Genomic DNA, 14,068 nt, shown 5'->3' with positions numbered 1-14,068 from the left:
GCTCGAGTCTGAGCAGGCGGAGGGGCAGAGGGAGAAGCAGAGTCCTCGCTGAGCAGGGAGCCCGATCCAGGACTTGATCCCAGGACCCTGGGATCATGACCTGAGCCAAAGGCCAAAGGCAGATGCTTAACTGACTAAGCCACCCAGGCACCTTGGTTATTTATTTATTTATTTATTTATTTATTTATTTATTTATTTATTTATAAAAGATTTATGTATTTATTTATTCATGAGAGACACAGAGAAAGAGGCAGAGACATAGGCAGAGGGAGAAGCAGGCTCCCACACAGGAGCCCGACGTGGGACTTGATCTTGAAACTCTGAGATCACACCCTGAGCTGAAGGCAGAAAGGCAGACACTCAACCCAACCACTGAGCCACCCTAGGCATCCCACCTTGGTTGTTTAAATTTTAAAACTGTAGCTCCCGAGGTTTCAGTCCTTGCACCTACACCACTACTTCCTTGATCTTTATTTAGCTATAAACACTGTAGATTTCTGAAACTAATGGAAGGAGCCTTCCAGGACTTATTTGCATGGGAAGTGCCTGGCCATATTATTTTTATAATTGTGTGTTCTTTTCTTTCTATCATTCCATAAATTTCAGCCCCACCTGGGTCCTCCCTTAATTTTAGGAAGGGGGGCTCCTAATTGAGACTTCTGATAAAATCTAGCCCCTTTCTCTAACTCAGTCTGGTCACTGAGATCTATCCAGGTGGGATTTTTGACCATGTGAACCTGTTTTCCTTTGTTCCTGTGCATAGTACTTATCTCTTCTTCTTTTTTTTTTTTTTTAATGAAGTCTTTTTTTTTAATTTTTTTTTTAATTTATTTATTTATGATAGTCACAGAGAGAGAAAGAGAGAGGCAGAGACACAGGCAGAGGGAGAAGTAGGCTCCATGCACCGGGAGCCCGATGTGGGATTCGATCCTGGGTCTCCAGGATCGCGCCCTGGGCCAAAGGCAGGCGCCAAACCGCTGCGCCACCCAGGGATCCCAGTACTTATCTCTTCTTGCAGCCAAAGCCTCTACCTGTGGTAATGTCATGAATGAATGAATCAATGAATGAATCAATGAATGGGTGAATGACTACACTCTGGATCTGCTTTGTTCTCAAGGTAAACCAGCAGAAAAATGGCTTAGTTCTTGGAGCAAAGCCCTTGGCAGACAGAAACTGGAAGGCCTTTTGAATCTATGTGGAACAACAAGCTTCTGAAATCCCAGAGTGGTTGGCAGCTTAGGAACTTGACTATAGGACTAGTTGGGAAAATGTGTTAAGTCTGGAGACTTCCAGAAGCTGAAACTGATGAATAGTCACAGATCAGGGAGAGAGGATTCCTATCATACCTGTGTTCTTTATTGAGAGCTGTGCTCTCCTTATATGTAGGCTTTATTAATGCTGCTCTGCTGGTCCACTTTATTAAAGATTTATGTTCTTATTTAAAAATGAGCAAAATTAACAGGAGAGCAAGCTTGCTTGTTTCAGAGTTAGGCATGACCTTCCATTGTATCTCTGGCTTTCTCAACTGTTTTTGAGGGTACTTTATCAGGCTGTGCTCAGAACCTTGCAATTTATCCCACGCTAGATGCTTCATACTCTTTGTGATTGTTTCATGTTCCCCAGTTTTGTCTTCTCTGGGACTATTAACTCTGGGAAGTTTCACATCCCATCCCTGACAGACACTCAAAGCTAAAGAGTTGGGGTATTGGGTATGATATTTATTTTTTTTCAACTCAATATGTAGTTTGGTCAAACATCAGTCTAGAGTTGCTAAGTAGGTATCTTTTAGATGTGATTAACATCTGGGGCACCTGGGGGGCTCAGTGGGTAAAGCGTCTGACTCTTGACTTCAGCTCAGGTCATGATCTCAGGGCTGTGAGATGGAGCCCCATGGCTCTGGGCTCAGTGGGGACTCTGCTTAAGAGTCTCTTTCCCTCTGCCTGTGCCCCTCCCCCTGCTTAGTCTCTCTCTCTCTCTCTCTCTCTCTCTCTCAAACAAATAAAATCTTCAGATGTGATTCACATATAAATCAAGAGACTTTGAGTAAAAATGATTACCTGCCTTAATGTTGTTGGGCCTCATCCAGTCAGTTGAAGGCTTAAGAGAAAAGATTGAGGCTCCCACCCCCACTCCAAGAAAGAAAGGAATTCGGCCTCTGGAGGACCTTCCAACTCAAGACTACAACTCTTGCTGAAATTGCCAGCCTGCCCTACATTATGGACTTGTCGGCCCCACCCCCTCTAAAAGCACAAAACCCCAATACCTTACAATAAACCTCTCTATCTCTGTCTGCCTGTGTCTGTACATATATACACAGAAATTAGAGTGTTCCTATGAAAACTTAAAAGTTGAAATGGTGTAAAGTGAAGAAGCACTTGCCATTAACTTATATGGAAATGCTTTTTAGTGTTCCCAGGCCCCAAATAAACCTCTCTTAGGCTTTTCAGATATGTTAGGACACATCTTGCTAATGGATGCACCAAATAAACCGAGACAAAGCCTGGATGTTCACGGTTCAAAGCTATGGCGGCTTGATGCTGAGATGCTGAGTGTAGTTCCCAGAGAAGGAGCTTGGTGGCGCCACTCTCACTGCTCCGTTTGGCCACCTCTGTAACAGCTGGTTACAGATCAAACACCAGAAGGCTATTTTCACTTTTAGCCTCTTTTCTGTAAAAGTGACAGTCCTCTTCAGATTTCCTTTAGTTAGCAAAAACAGGCACGAATGTAGGTCTTTCATAAAAACAAAGCGTGGTAGCACAAGCTTTTGAAAAGCAAGGGGTACCTGTATATATATATACACACAAATATGTATATACATATATACAAATTTCATATACATATATAATATATATGTATATGAAATTTGGTTCTGTTTCTCAGAGAACCCTAGTACAGTAGTAATGTATTTTCTTTCCTTGCTTGGAACAAAATCATTCTTAATGCCTTTTCATGACATTAAGTGGTTGGACAGGTGCAGGGGGTCTGAGAGACCTCAGCAGGTCTGGTCTCTCACCTCATTCTTGAGCAGACTTGTACTTAAACTTTTGGTCACAAAGAATCATTCGAAATGAAAACCAAGGGGCAACTGGGTGGCTCAGTTTGTTAAGTGTCTGCCTTCTGCTCAGGTCATGATCTCCAGGTCTCTAGGTCCTGGGATTGAGCCCTGAATCATCAGGCTTCCTGCTCAGCAAGGGGTCTGCTTGGGATTCTCTCTCTCCCTCTGCCCCCCCCCCCCCGCTGTTCTCTCTCTCTTTCTCTCTCAAATAAATAAATAAAAATCTTTAATAAAAAATAAGTGAAGATCAATTCTTCCTCTGCTATCTACCATGTTAGCTACATCTAAAATTATGTGCATTTGTAGGGTGCCTGGGTGGCTCAGTAGGTTAAGCACCTGCCTTTGGCTCAGGTCATGATCCCAAGGTCCTGGGATTGAGCCCCGCATAGGGCTCCCTGCTCAGCGGGGAGACTGCCTCTTCCTTTCCCTCTGTGTTCTTTCTCTCAAATAAATCTTTAAAAAAATAAAAATAAACAAAACTACATGCACTTGTAATAACAAAAGACTGGAGACAGCCAAAATGTTCATCCATATGATGGAGTACCATGTAGTGGTCATGGAATTGGAGATAAACTGAGTGGTAAAAAGCAAGGTGCCCCACACTGTGCTTCCATTTGGGCCGGTGATAGGAATATATGCACATTTGCTTACAGGTCTCCAGTCCCTTGTCCATAATCCCCAAATCCAAAAAAACATCTGAAAACCAATCTTTCTTTTGGTTTGTGGCAAACTTATGTGGTAGCAAAACAAGAGATAAAAAGGTGTGAAGACACTTGCAGTTGGTACTTATCCTTATTAGTGTGAATACCTTATACTGACTTACAGGTGACCTGCAGCCTGTCTGCCTGGGATTGACAGGGTTCCTTGAGTCTGGATGGAACTTCCAGGGCTCAGATCCGGGCGATGAGTCATCCTACACAGAACCTACAGGGGGTCGGGGGAGGAGGTGTTACTAAATACATGTATATGCACCTCGGTACCTGTCTGACACCTGAAAAGTTCTGGATTCTGAAACCAATCTGTCCCTAAGGATTTTGGATGAAGGCCTGTGGACCTGAATGTTCATGGTCTAACTCTGGCAAGAGACACAGCTCTCAGCTGCAGCGCCTGGGAAGGAAATGGGTGGCTGCGAGGCAGAGATAGGATGGAACATTTTCCCTGCATATTATTTTGCAACTTTTGACTATGAACCATGTGAATGCATTGTCTCCTAAAAAAATAAATACAGGAAATTATGGAAAGGCGAAACTGCACTTCTGAGTAAACTACAAATAGAATTTTAAAGATTTCAAAAAACTGAAATCACTGTGCTACGGTTATGGATGCCGTCAAGACAATATTTGTCTTTCTGATTCTGCTGATTCCAGCATATTCCGTCCTCAGAGCCGCTTGGGCTCCGGAGCCCCGATTTGGGGAGAGACTTGCTCTCGGTTTTGTAAACTAAGAATGCTGAGTAGGTATCTCGGGGAGCAGCAGGTGGCCCAGGGCTCTGGCATCGGGAGCCTGCTCCACGGCCCCCCGGGCGATTTTTTTTTTCCTGGTTAGTAGTTGTTATTATTATTTTGAAAAATCAAGAACAATCATGCAAAGCAAGTAGAAACAGGCTGGGTCAGCTGAAAAGTGCCCACACGCTCCCGCCCTGGGTCTCTGGTTGATATAATTAGCCGGTTGTATCCAGCGGTGAGTGGGCGGCTCGCTCCCGAGCACCGGCAAGGCCGGGGGATGATGTAACCGAGGGCTAGCCCGGGCAAGGCCGAGCCCGAGCGGGCCTCCGGAGATGCTGACGCGACGCTGTGCGGCGGGAGCGGGATGGGGGGGGGGGAGGGGGAGGGGGAGGGGAGAGAATGGGGGTTGGAGAGGGGAGGGGGAGGGGAGAGAATGGGGGTTAGAGAGGGGAGGGGGAGGGGGAGGGGAGAGAATGGGGGTTGGAGAGGGAAGGGAGAGGGGGAGGGGAGAGAATGGGGGATGGAGAGGGGAGGGGGAGAGAAAATGGTGGGGGGAGAGAATGGTAGGGGGAGGGGAGGGAGGAAGGAATGATGGGGGGAGGGGAGGGTCAGGGCTGCAAGGTGGTGTGGGGGTGGGGTGGGGTGGGGTGGGCTTGGGGAGGCTGACTGCCCCTGAGGAAAAGGTGGCCTTCTGTTCACCCAGGCTTGAGCACCCCTCTTGCCCCCCACCCCTCCTTCTGCTGAGAGCTTCTGGAGCTGAGGAAGGGGTTCCTGAGCATGGCTAGACTACATCCGGGCTCCCAAAGCTGTGAGGGTGGAGGATGCGAATGGCTCAGTCAGCGGGGGAGATTTTGCAGAATCCCTGGGAACCTGTGTGCCTGGCTGCCCGCTGCCCAAATTCTAATTCAGTAGGTTCAGGTAGGGCCAGAAATTGGAATATGGTTTTCGTTGTATTGGTTACTATTTAAAATGATATTAACCCTTACAAAGATACATTACGAGGAATAAGCCTACCTTGCACACACACGTGGGGTGGGCGGGCGGCGGCAAGCAGGCGGTACACACCGCAGCTCCAGCCCCTGGATGCAGTGACACAACCAGGGAAAACCCATGTGCTTGTGGGTTTTCTTTTCTTTTTTTTTTTTAAAGATTTTTATTTATTCATGAGAGACATAGAGAGAGAGAGGTAGAGAGACATAGGCCGAGGGAGAAGCAGGCTCCCTGCGGGTACTCAATCCCAGGACCCCAGGATCACATCCTGAGCCAAAGGCAGAGGCTCAACCACCACTGAGCAACCCAGGTGCCCTGAATATTTTTCAAAAGAGAGTTCCCTTTCCTCCCACTCTATAGGTTGAGTAGGAGGAGCTGGTTGAGCTGGAGGAAGCGAAGGCTAATGGGGGGGTGGGATCAGGCATCTACTCGGTGATAAAGGAGGATTGGGTCCCCCCAGAAAGCCACCCCACCACGGCATCCCCCCAATGCCCCACCAGGTCAGGTCCAAGCCGGGTCCCACAAACCCCATCAAGAACCTTTCAGTGTCTCTGTACCTCTATTTCAGGCAATAAAAGGCCTTTTCTTCCTTCCTTCCTTCCTTCCTTCCTTCCTTCCTTCCTTCCTTCCTTCCTTCCTTCCTTCCTTCCTTCCTTCCTTTTTTTTTACAAGATTTTATTCATTTATTCATGAGAGACACACAGAGAGAGGCAGAGACCCAGGCAGAGGGAGAAGCAGGCTCCATGCAGGGAGCCTGAAGTGGGACTCGATCCTGGGTTTCCAGGATGACACCCTGGGCGTGAGGCAGGCGCTCAACCTCTTAGCCACCCAGGCGTCCCTAAAAGACCTTTTCTTAGTAATCCTCCTAGGCCAGTGGGCCTTTTTCAGATGGATTTGCTGAGTAAGGGGTTTTCCTGCATTTCAATGTTCTCACAGACTTTGATGTTGGCTAGTGAAAACAAAACAAAACAAAACAAACCTGTGTACCAGAGAGGGGAAACTGGGTCCTGCTGTGTGGTTTTAAGACAAGTCACACTGTCTCTTTGTGTCCCGGTTTCTTCCTTTGGGAACTAAGATACATCTAGATAGTAGATACATCTACTAAAACATCAGGCCTGCCTCATGTTTTTCAATAATCTCAGGGAGACTGTAAAGTTACATATAGGAAAACACCCATTTTATAGATGAAGATACTGAGGTCCAAGTTCGTGCAGCGCAGAGGTGTCACTGTTCTTCTTCTTTTTTTTTTTTTTTTTTTTTTTTTTGTCACTGTTCTTCTTGTAAGGTCCAGAAACTTGGCAGGAAAAGACCCTCTTTTTTTTTTTTTTTAAGATTTTATTTAAAAAAAAAAAGATTTTATTTATTTATTCATTAGAGACACAGAGAGGGACGCAGAGACACAGGCAGAGGGAGAAGCGGGTTCCATGCAGGGAGCCCGATGTGGGACTCGATCTTGGCACTCCAGGATCACGCCCTGGGCTGAAGGCAGGCGCCCAACCGCTGAGCTACCTGGGTGTCCTGGAAAATACCCTCTTGTGGGAAGATGGGGGGCAGAGTGAGGGGCTCTGATGTGCCTCTGTCCCCTGCTGTGACAGAGATGGCTAGCAGGTCATCACAAATCTGTGCTATCTAGGGACAGCATTGACCCTTGCATCTAGGTGGGGACACATGACAGGTTCTCACCAATAAAATGTGGGTGGGAAATGGTGCATGTTACTTTTTTTTTTTTTAAGATTTTATTTATTTATTTGCCAGAGAGAGAGAGCGCGCAAGCACAAACAGGGGGAGCAGAAGAAGGAGAGGGAGAAGCAGGTTCTCCACTGAGCAAGAAGCCGGATTCAGGGCTTGATCCCAGGACCCCAAGATCATGATCTGAGCCAAAGGCAGACACTTAACTGACTGAGCCACCCAGGCAGGCCTGATGCACGTCACTTCTCAGCCAGATGTGAAGAAATGCACATGCCTTCTTCTTGGTTTTTCTCCTTCCTCCAGCTGGAAGCAGAGATCCTGTTGTTCCAGGGAATGGTGGAGCCAGTCAAGAGCCTGAATCCCTGAATCACCACACGGACATCGGCTACTTGCCAACCAGAACACCTTAGTTGTGCTCATGTGTGTGTGAGAAATAAACATCTTTGGGTGTCTCGAAAATCAATTTGAGAGTTGATTTGTTATAATGGCTTGTGTCATCCTAATACACACCCCCCACTTTTCTTCCTGAGTCTAGGCCTAAGCTGCTTACCTGTTCCCAGAAGGGGACATGGATAATTATTTCTCACAGCAAATGCCGGGTTGTTTGAAATGACGGAATGTGGGGAATGGAGATTTTGTCTCCTCCTTAGGTCTGAGATTGGGGCCACCAGCATTCAGGGCCTGGGGGTTGCAGCTGTTGGCATTCTGCAATGGCTCTGGCGGGGTTAGGACCATGTGTGACACTCGGAGGAACTCCTAGGGAAGCAAAGACAAGGACAAACAGCTGATGGGAGGGTGAGGCCACAGCCAGAGCCTTGGGTCTGCCCTGACTCTCTGCCTGTGTCACCTCACTAGAAGCCAGTACCTCCTGGCACCTCCATTTTTCCCATCTGTAGTATGAGTCATGGATGTGGAGTGAGAGTGAAGTGGGGATGGTAAGGAGTCAGGTAATAAATCTGAAATCCTAAAATCACTTTTAAGACTCCACACTGCTGTGCAATCAAAAGATCCAAACCCAAGACTCCTAGAACTTTAGTTTATGCAGGGGATAAACTATGCACCTTCCTTGGGAGGCGCTTAAAGATAATTTGTTAGGGAAGAAAACAATGAAAGATCACATAATTCCTTCTCTTTGGGGGGATCATCCAGAAGGCTATTCTAAGCTAAAGGGCCTGGGAGATGAGTGTCTTGGGGCTTTGAAGGCCAGCTCAGAGGACTGAGCTCAATTCCCTTTGCTATCAAATGTGTACTCTCAGGCGTCTAGCATCTGAAATTCTAGCATTAGTGCTTCATTACTTTGCATATCCATTTGTTCCTCCACAAAAACGCAAGCAACGATAATCCCTAACATTTGTTCAGTGTTTTGGACTTATTCCAATAATCCCGAAAAGACAGACAGGCTCCAACGCTGGGTGCGGTGTTTCTCAATCACTTCTCCTGACAGGATGATAGTGAGCAATTCTACTCCTAGGTGTACATCCAAGAGAAACTCTTGCACACGTACCTCAGAGAAATGGTTAAGAATAGTCATAGCAGGTAGCTATGCCACTGGGTGGCTCAGTGGGTTAAGTGTCTGCCTTTGGCTCAGGTCATGATCTCCGGGTCCTAGGATGGAGCCTGGCCTCGGGCTTTCTGCTCAGTGCAGAGTCTACCTCTATCTCTCTCCCTCTGACCCTCTCCACTGCTCATTCTCTCTCTCTCTCTCAGATAAATAAAATCTTAAAAGAAAGAAAGAATAGCCATAACAGGGGTGCTTGGATGGCTTTGTCAATTAAAGCCTCCAACTCCAAGTCAGGAGCCCAGGCTGGGGGAGCCTCCACCATGTTGAGGTAGCATCATCTGGGAACATGAAACCTCACTTTCGCCCCAGCCAGGGAGGGCAGAGAGCCTGGAGAGTTTCACTTGGCCTCGGCCCTAAAGAGACCAATGTCATGAATACGCACATTCTCATTGGCCAGACCTAGTCACAAGACCCTGCCTAAAGTGCAAGGAGGGGTTGAGAGCACATAGAGCGGTGGCCCAGCATTACTCTCTTGGCCACAGGTGCTAAAACTATTGAAAACAAAGGAAAGTTCAACATAAAACTCAAGATAGTGTTTAGCACAGGACGTGGGGTGTGGGGCAACCCACAGGAAGGTGTCAGTGATTTGTAATGTTCTAGCTCTGGGGTTGAGCAATGAGTGTTAATTGTGTGTGTGTTAATTATATGTATATACACACACATATATGATTATATACATATATAAATGAATGAATGAGTGAATAGATGAATAAATAAATAAAAGAAAGGACTCAGAAGCAGTGACACTTAAGCCTAATCTCAGGTTGCAGGCCAAAAATGGCTCTTTCATAAATATTCAATGAGCTCTGGCTGAGGCTGCTAGGCCTCAAAAGTACAAAGATGAATAAAATATGGGCTCAACCCCCTCAGGTTCTCAGCTCAGGGAATGCAGTAGGTACACAAACCAGGCAAGCCGGCAAGGCACAGTGGAATGGATTACTCACCAGGAGCTCTGGGAGCCAGAGGGAGCCCTGAGAAGGTCTCCCTCCAAAGGGGTCATGTAGGTTGGGTAATGCAGGATGAGTAGGAGTTCAACAGGTAGAGAAATGAGTAGAGGTGGGGTAGGTTGGTCAGGAAGACTCATTCTAGAAACGGGAGTGCTATGTGCAAGGCACAGTGAGAACTTCATTCCTTAGGTGGCCTGTGTTCACGCATCTCCCTAAATGATCTGATCAAGTCATTCACCATGTGCTATGCCACCTAGAACCTTCTGCAGGACCAGCCAGGCACTCATTCTCCCTACTGGCTGTTTGGAGCATTGGTTGCTGATGCTTACAACTAAGTCCTTCTTCAGGAATCAGCCTCAGATAAGGGAATTCTCTTGGCCAAGGCTGTGTACACACCTCTACTCCAAGGGCAGCCATATCCAAATGACTGGTCAAAGGATGAATATACAGGCCCAGGCCCCTTGCTTTAATTCAGGGAACTCTGTGGGACATCCCAGCTCCAGAGCTCGTGTGGGATTAGCTGGGGCCTCTCTAGAGCCTCCAGTCTCCATCATAGCCCAACTCATCTCTCTGTCGGATCCTATTTCTTTTATACTCCCACAGGGGTTGAGTGGGGATGCACTCCCCAAGAAACCTCCTTCAAGAGTATCTCCACTTCAGAGTGTTTTCTAGGAAACCTGCCTAAGATACTCACTAAGGTGTAAATGATTACTCAATTTCAAGGGATGCCTTTCCTGGGGTGTGTGTATAGCAATAATAACTAATGTTCACAGAGTGATTTCCATGTGCTAGGCACTATACTAAGCACTCTGCCTATGTGAGCTTATTTAAAAACGAACAGAAGGAACTCATGCCAAAGGAATGAATTTCTAATGGTAGAATTTCAGACTTAGGGAAGGTGAAATTATCAGCTTAGGGAGACTGGAAGTGTTTGTGTGACACATATTCAGCCACAGATTTCTCTTTCTCGCTGTTCAGTAGTCCTGATCTTTTGTACTGGCTGACTGGCTGGGCCAACCCTCCAGCAAGTCAGAGTTGGGGCTCTCAAAATCATTCTTTAAAAAAAAAAAAAAAAAGAAGAAGAAGAAGAAGAAGCAGGACTTCTGCTCAGTAGTGCAATAAATATTTCTGTTCTGTCTTTTTTCTGGGGTCTCCCTTCTTGGGAGCCTGTGTGGAGGTAAATTCCTCTGTAAGCCGAGTACCCCGGTTTGGGACTCCCCAAACATTTTCTGAGAAATGGCGACCTTGTTCCTACTACTTCCTCTCCCTTCCTGGGCAGCTCCAGTAGCCACCCTTACATCCTCCTTCAGACTTGAGCTTCCCAGCTTTCCTTTCTGTCATCACCTCCCTCCTGGTGGGGGCTGACCTGAAACCTCTTGTCCCCAGACAGAGCCTCCCTCCATCCCCGAGCCACGTCCTTCCCAGGGAGCATGCCCGGGCAGCAGACTGTAGTCCCGACTAGTCCTTCAGACCTCAGGAACATGTCCCAACATGTTGAGCACTGGGGTAGAAGGGGCTGGTTGCTGTTTTGTCCTTCGGGCTGCCTGCTTTGGGGTAAAGAGGGGGATGGCAGGACACAGGAGACCCCCCAAAGACCCCAAGGAGACTTGGTTTGAATTTCTCTGAACAGAAATATGTGTTTTGCTGCAGATCCCTTGGGATTGGCCTGGGATCCAGGGTGTGTGTCTGTGTGTGTGTTTTTTGCACACTTTTTTTTGCATCAGCTCTCCTGTGTGACTTCTAACAATCTGTTCTTTTGCCCCCTTCATAGCAGAAGTCCCTTGTTAAGGGCATGCCTGGGTATACACTCAAGTGTATGGTTGGAAATTTTTTTTAAGTACTGAACAGTATCAGACACTTAGTACTGTGCCTAATAAATATTTGTTGAATTCTGTTGTTGTTGTGGTGGTGGTGGTGGTGGTGAGCTAAAAGTTTCATTAAAAAAAAAAAAAAACCCAAAAAATAAAAAAATAAAAAAACCCCACAAAACTCACTTCCCAACAACAACAAAAAGAATTATTTCATTGTGAAGTTCAGTACCACAAAATTTTAAATAATTCAATACAAGCCTCTTTAAAAAAAAATTTTTTTTTCCCCAAAGTAAACAGACAGACAATGTCAAGTCTATTTGAGATGCTTGAGAGACAAAGGGATTCAAGGCAGTAGGAGGATATGCCTGTCCTCTGCTGAACATTTGACAGTGCAGCCTTTGGGTATGTGTATGTTGGGGATGGAGGGAGGTGCGGTATGAAGAAAGGAGCTAGGGAGGAGGGGATTGGTCCTGGGGTCTTGGCCTTTGTGTGGCCCCCCCCTGAGATCCAGCTGCAGTCCTGGCTTGAATCCACCATCAGGCAGGCAAGGGAGTCTGGTGCTGTGCCCTTGCACCCCTACCTGGGCTCCTATGCCAGCAGTAGAGGAGAAGACCTGTCCTCCCTGAGGTCAGCTGTGTTAGAGGAAGAAAACGGGGCATGTCTGGGCAGAGATTTCCAGACACTGAACAGTCCTAGATGTCAGTAATTGTAGCTGCTCCAAGCCTGGGATCTATTTCTTAGTGGGATTTCTGTTCAAAGTAGCATTCTATTCTTTGAAATGTATTTTTAAAGATTTAAAAATTTATTTTATTCTATTTCTTTTATTTTTTTTAACATTTTTAAATGTATTTATTCGTGAGAGGCACAGAGAGGTGGCAGAGACATAAGCAGAGGGAGAAGCAGGCTCCCTGTGGGGAGCCTGATGTGGGCCTTGATCCCAGGACCCCAGGATCTCGACCCAAGCCAAAACAGATGCGCAGCCCCTGAGCCACCCAGGCTCCCTATATTTCTTTTATTTTTTAAAAGTAAGCTCTATGCCCAACAAGGGGCTTGAAGTCAGACCCTGAAATCAAGAGTCACATTCTCTCCTGACTGAGCCAGCCAGGCACCCTCCTCTGTTCCCCGCAATTTTTTAAAAGCAAAACTACAACTATATTAAGTGAAAGAAGGAGGCAAAAAAGAAGTACAAGAGGGGCTAGTGGTGGCAAGTGGGTGGGAGTAAATGGGCACCTCGCTTGCTTTTGTACCAGCGGCAAGCACCAGTGGACATTTCCAGAATTGTCTTTCATCAATGCCACCTCAGTACACTGCCTGAAAATGAGGAGTGCTGGGGGTTTCCCTCTTTCTAGAGCCACTTAAATAGAGAGGGCAATGAGCAGAGAGCTCTGAGAGGCACTGGGCCTATGCTCCAATTATAGCTGTTTATTTGCTGTGTGACCTGAGTCAGGTCACTGAACTTCTCTGAGCCTCAGTGTTCCCAGCAGCGTAAGCGGATTGTGTGGGGGAATATCCAGGAGATAATTTGCTAACCAAGTCCTTCCCCCTTCCTAGCTATCAAATCTGTTGCAATCAGAGGTGCCTGGGTAGTTCAGTTGGTTTAGCATCTGTCTTTGCTTCATGATTTTGGGGTCTTGGTATCCAGCCTGGAGTTGGGCTCTTTGCTCAGCAGGTAGTCTGCTTCTACCTCTCTCCCTACTTCTCCCCCTTCCTCTGCTCCTGCTCTCTCTCTGTCTCATTCATAAATAAATAAATAAATAAATAAATAAATAAATAAATAAATAAATAAAATCTTAAAAAAAAAAATATGTTGCGGGATCCCTGGGTGGTGCAGCGGTTTGGCGCCTGCCTTTGGCCCAGGGCGCGATCCTGGTGACCCGGGATCGAATCCCACGTCGGGCTCCCGGTGCATGGAGCCTGCTTCTCCCTCTGCCTGTGTCTCTGCCTCTCTCTCCCTGTGTGTGTGACTATCATAAATAAATAAAAAAATAAAAAAAATCTGTTGCAATCATAGAGATCTCTATTGTTGAGGTGAGAAGGAGGTGGATGTGGGCACGAGGAGGAGGGGTAGGGAGGTTGGTTCAATGTCCAATTTCCCCCATTTCCTGCTTTCCCCTGGAGACCTGGTTGACCTTTTCTGAGTATTCCCCATTCCCTCCTTCCCCGGGGGCATTGGGCGAGCAACAACTTTGCATCCGTTTAGTCCTGAGGTCCTTAATTTCTTCATCTGTGAAAGAAGGGGGATCGAATCCGGTTCTGGTCTCCAAGATGCTTTGTTGGCGTGTCTGGGTGCTTGGGAAGAGGCGGTCTAGTGAGGGGTCTGTGGGAAGACTGGCGGTATAGTGGGCTTTTCTGGAAATCGCCGAGCGAGGCACATCCTTTATGCTTTTATTTATGGAGTGTTATCTATGAATGTCACCCCTCGTGATCTTCTCGGGGCCAGAAGAAGGGCTCATCCTAAGAATGCCATCCCTTCGTGGGGAGTGCCAACTCCCAACCCAGCGAAAACAACCCCGGTCTGTGGCTCAGTTAGTGGGGAAACATGTCAAGCACAGGGACCCAGGCGCGGGGCG

At 46.9% G+C, this 14,068-nt stretch overlaps 1 long non-coding RNA gene across 1 annotated transcript; it reads left to right on the top strand.

Annotated features, from left to right (window-relative positions):
• The first annotated feature begins 4,742 nt into the window (after nucleotides 1–4,742).
• On the top strand, nucleotides 4,743–7,642 carry LOC140636352 (uncharacterized). The gene is made up of 3 exons (XR_012033620.1): nucleotides 4,743–4,848; nucleotides 5,204–5,418; nucleotides 7,246–7,642. It is a non-coding gene; the product is annotated as an uncharacterized lncRNA (long non-coding RNA).
• Nucleotides 7,643–14,068: the final 6,426 nt, after the last annotated feature.

Source organism: Canis lupus, chromosome 7 (genome assembly GCF_048164855.1).
Source record: "Canis lupus baileyi chromosome 7, mCanLup2.hap1, whole genome shotgun sequence".
NCBI classification, from domain to species: domain Eukaryota; kingdom Metazoa; phylum Chordata; class Mammalia; order Carnivora; family Canidae; genus Canis; species Canis lupus.
Note: the sequence above shows the minus strand (reverse complement) of the source record. Positions and strands in the feature narration are given on the sequence as shown.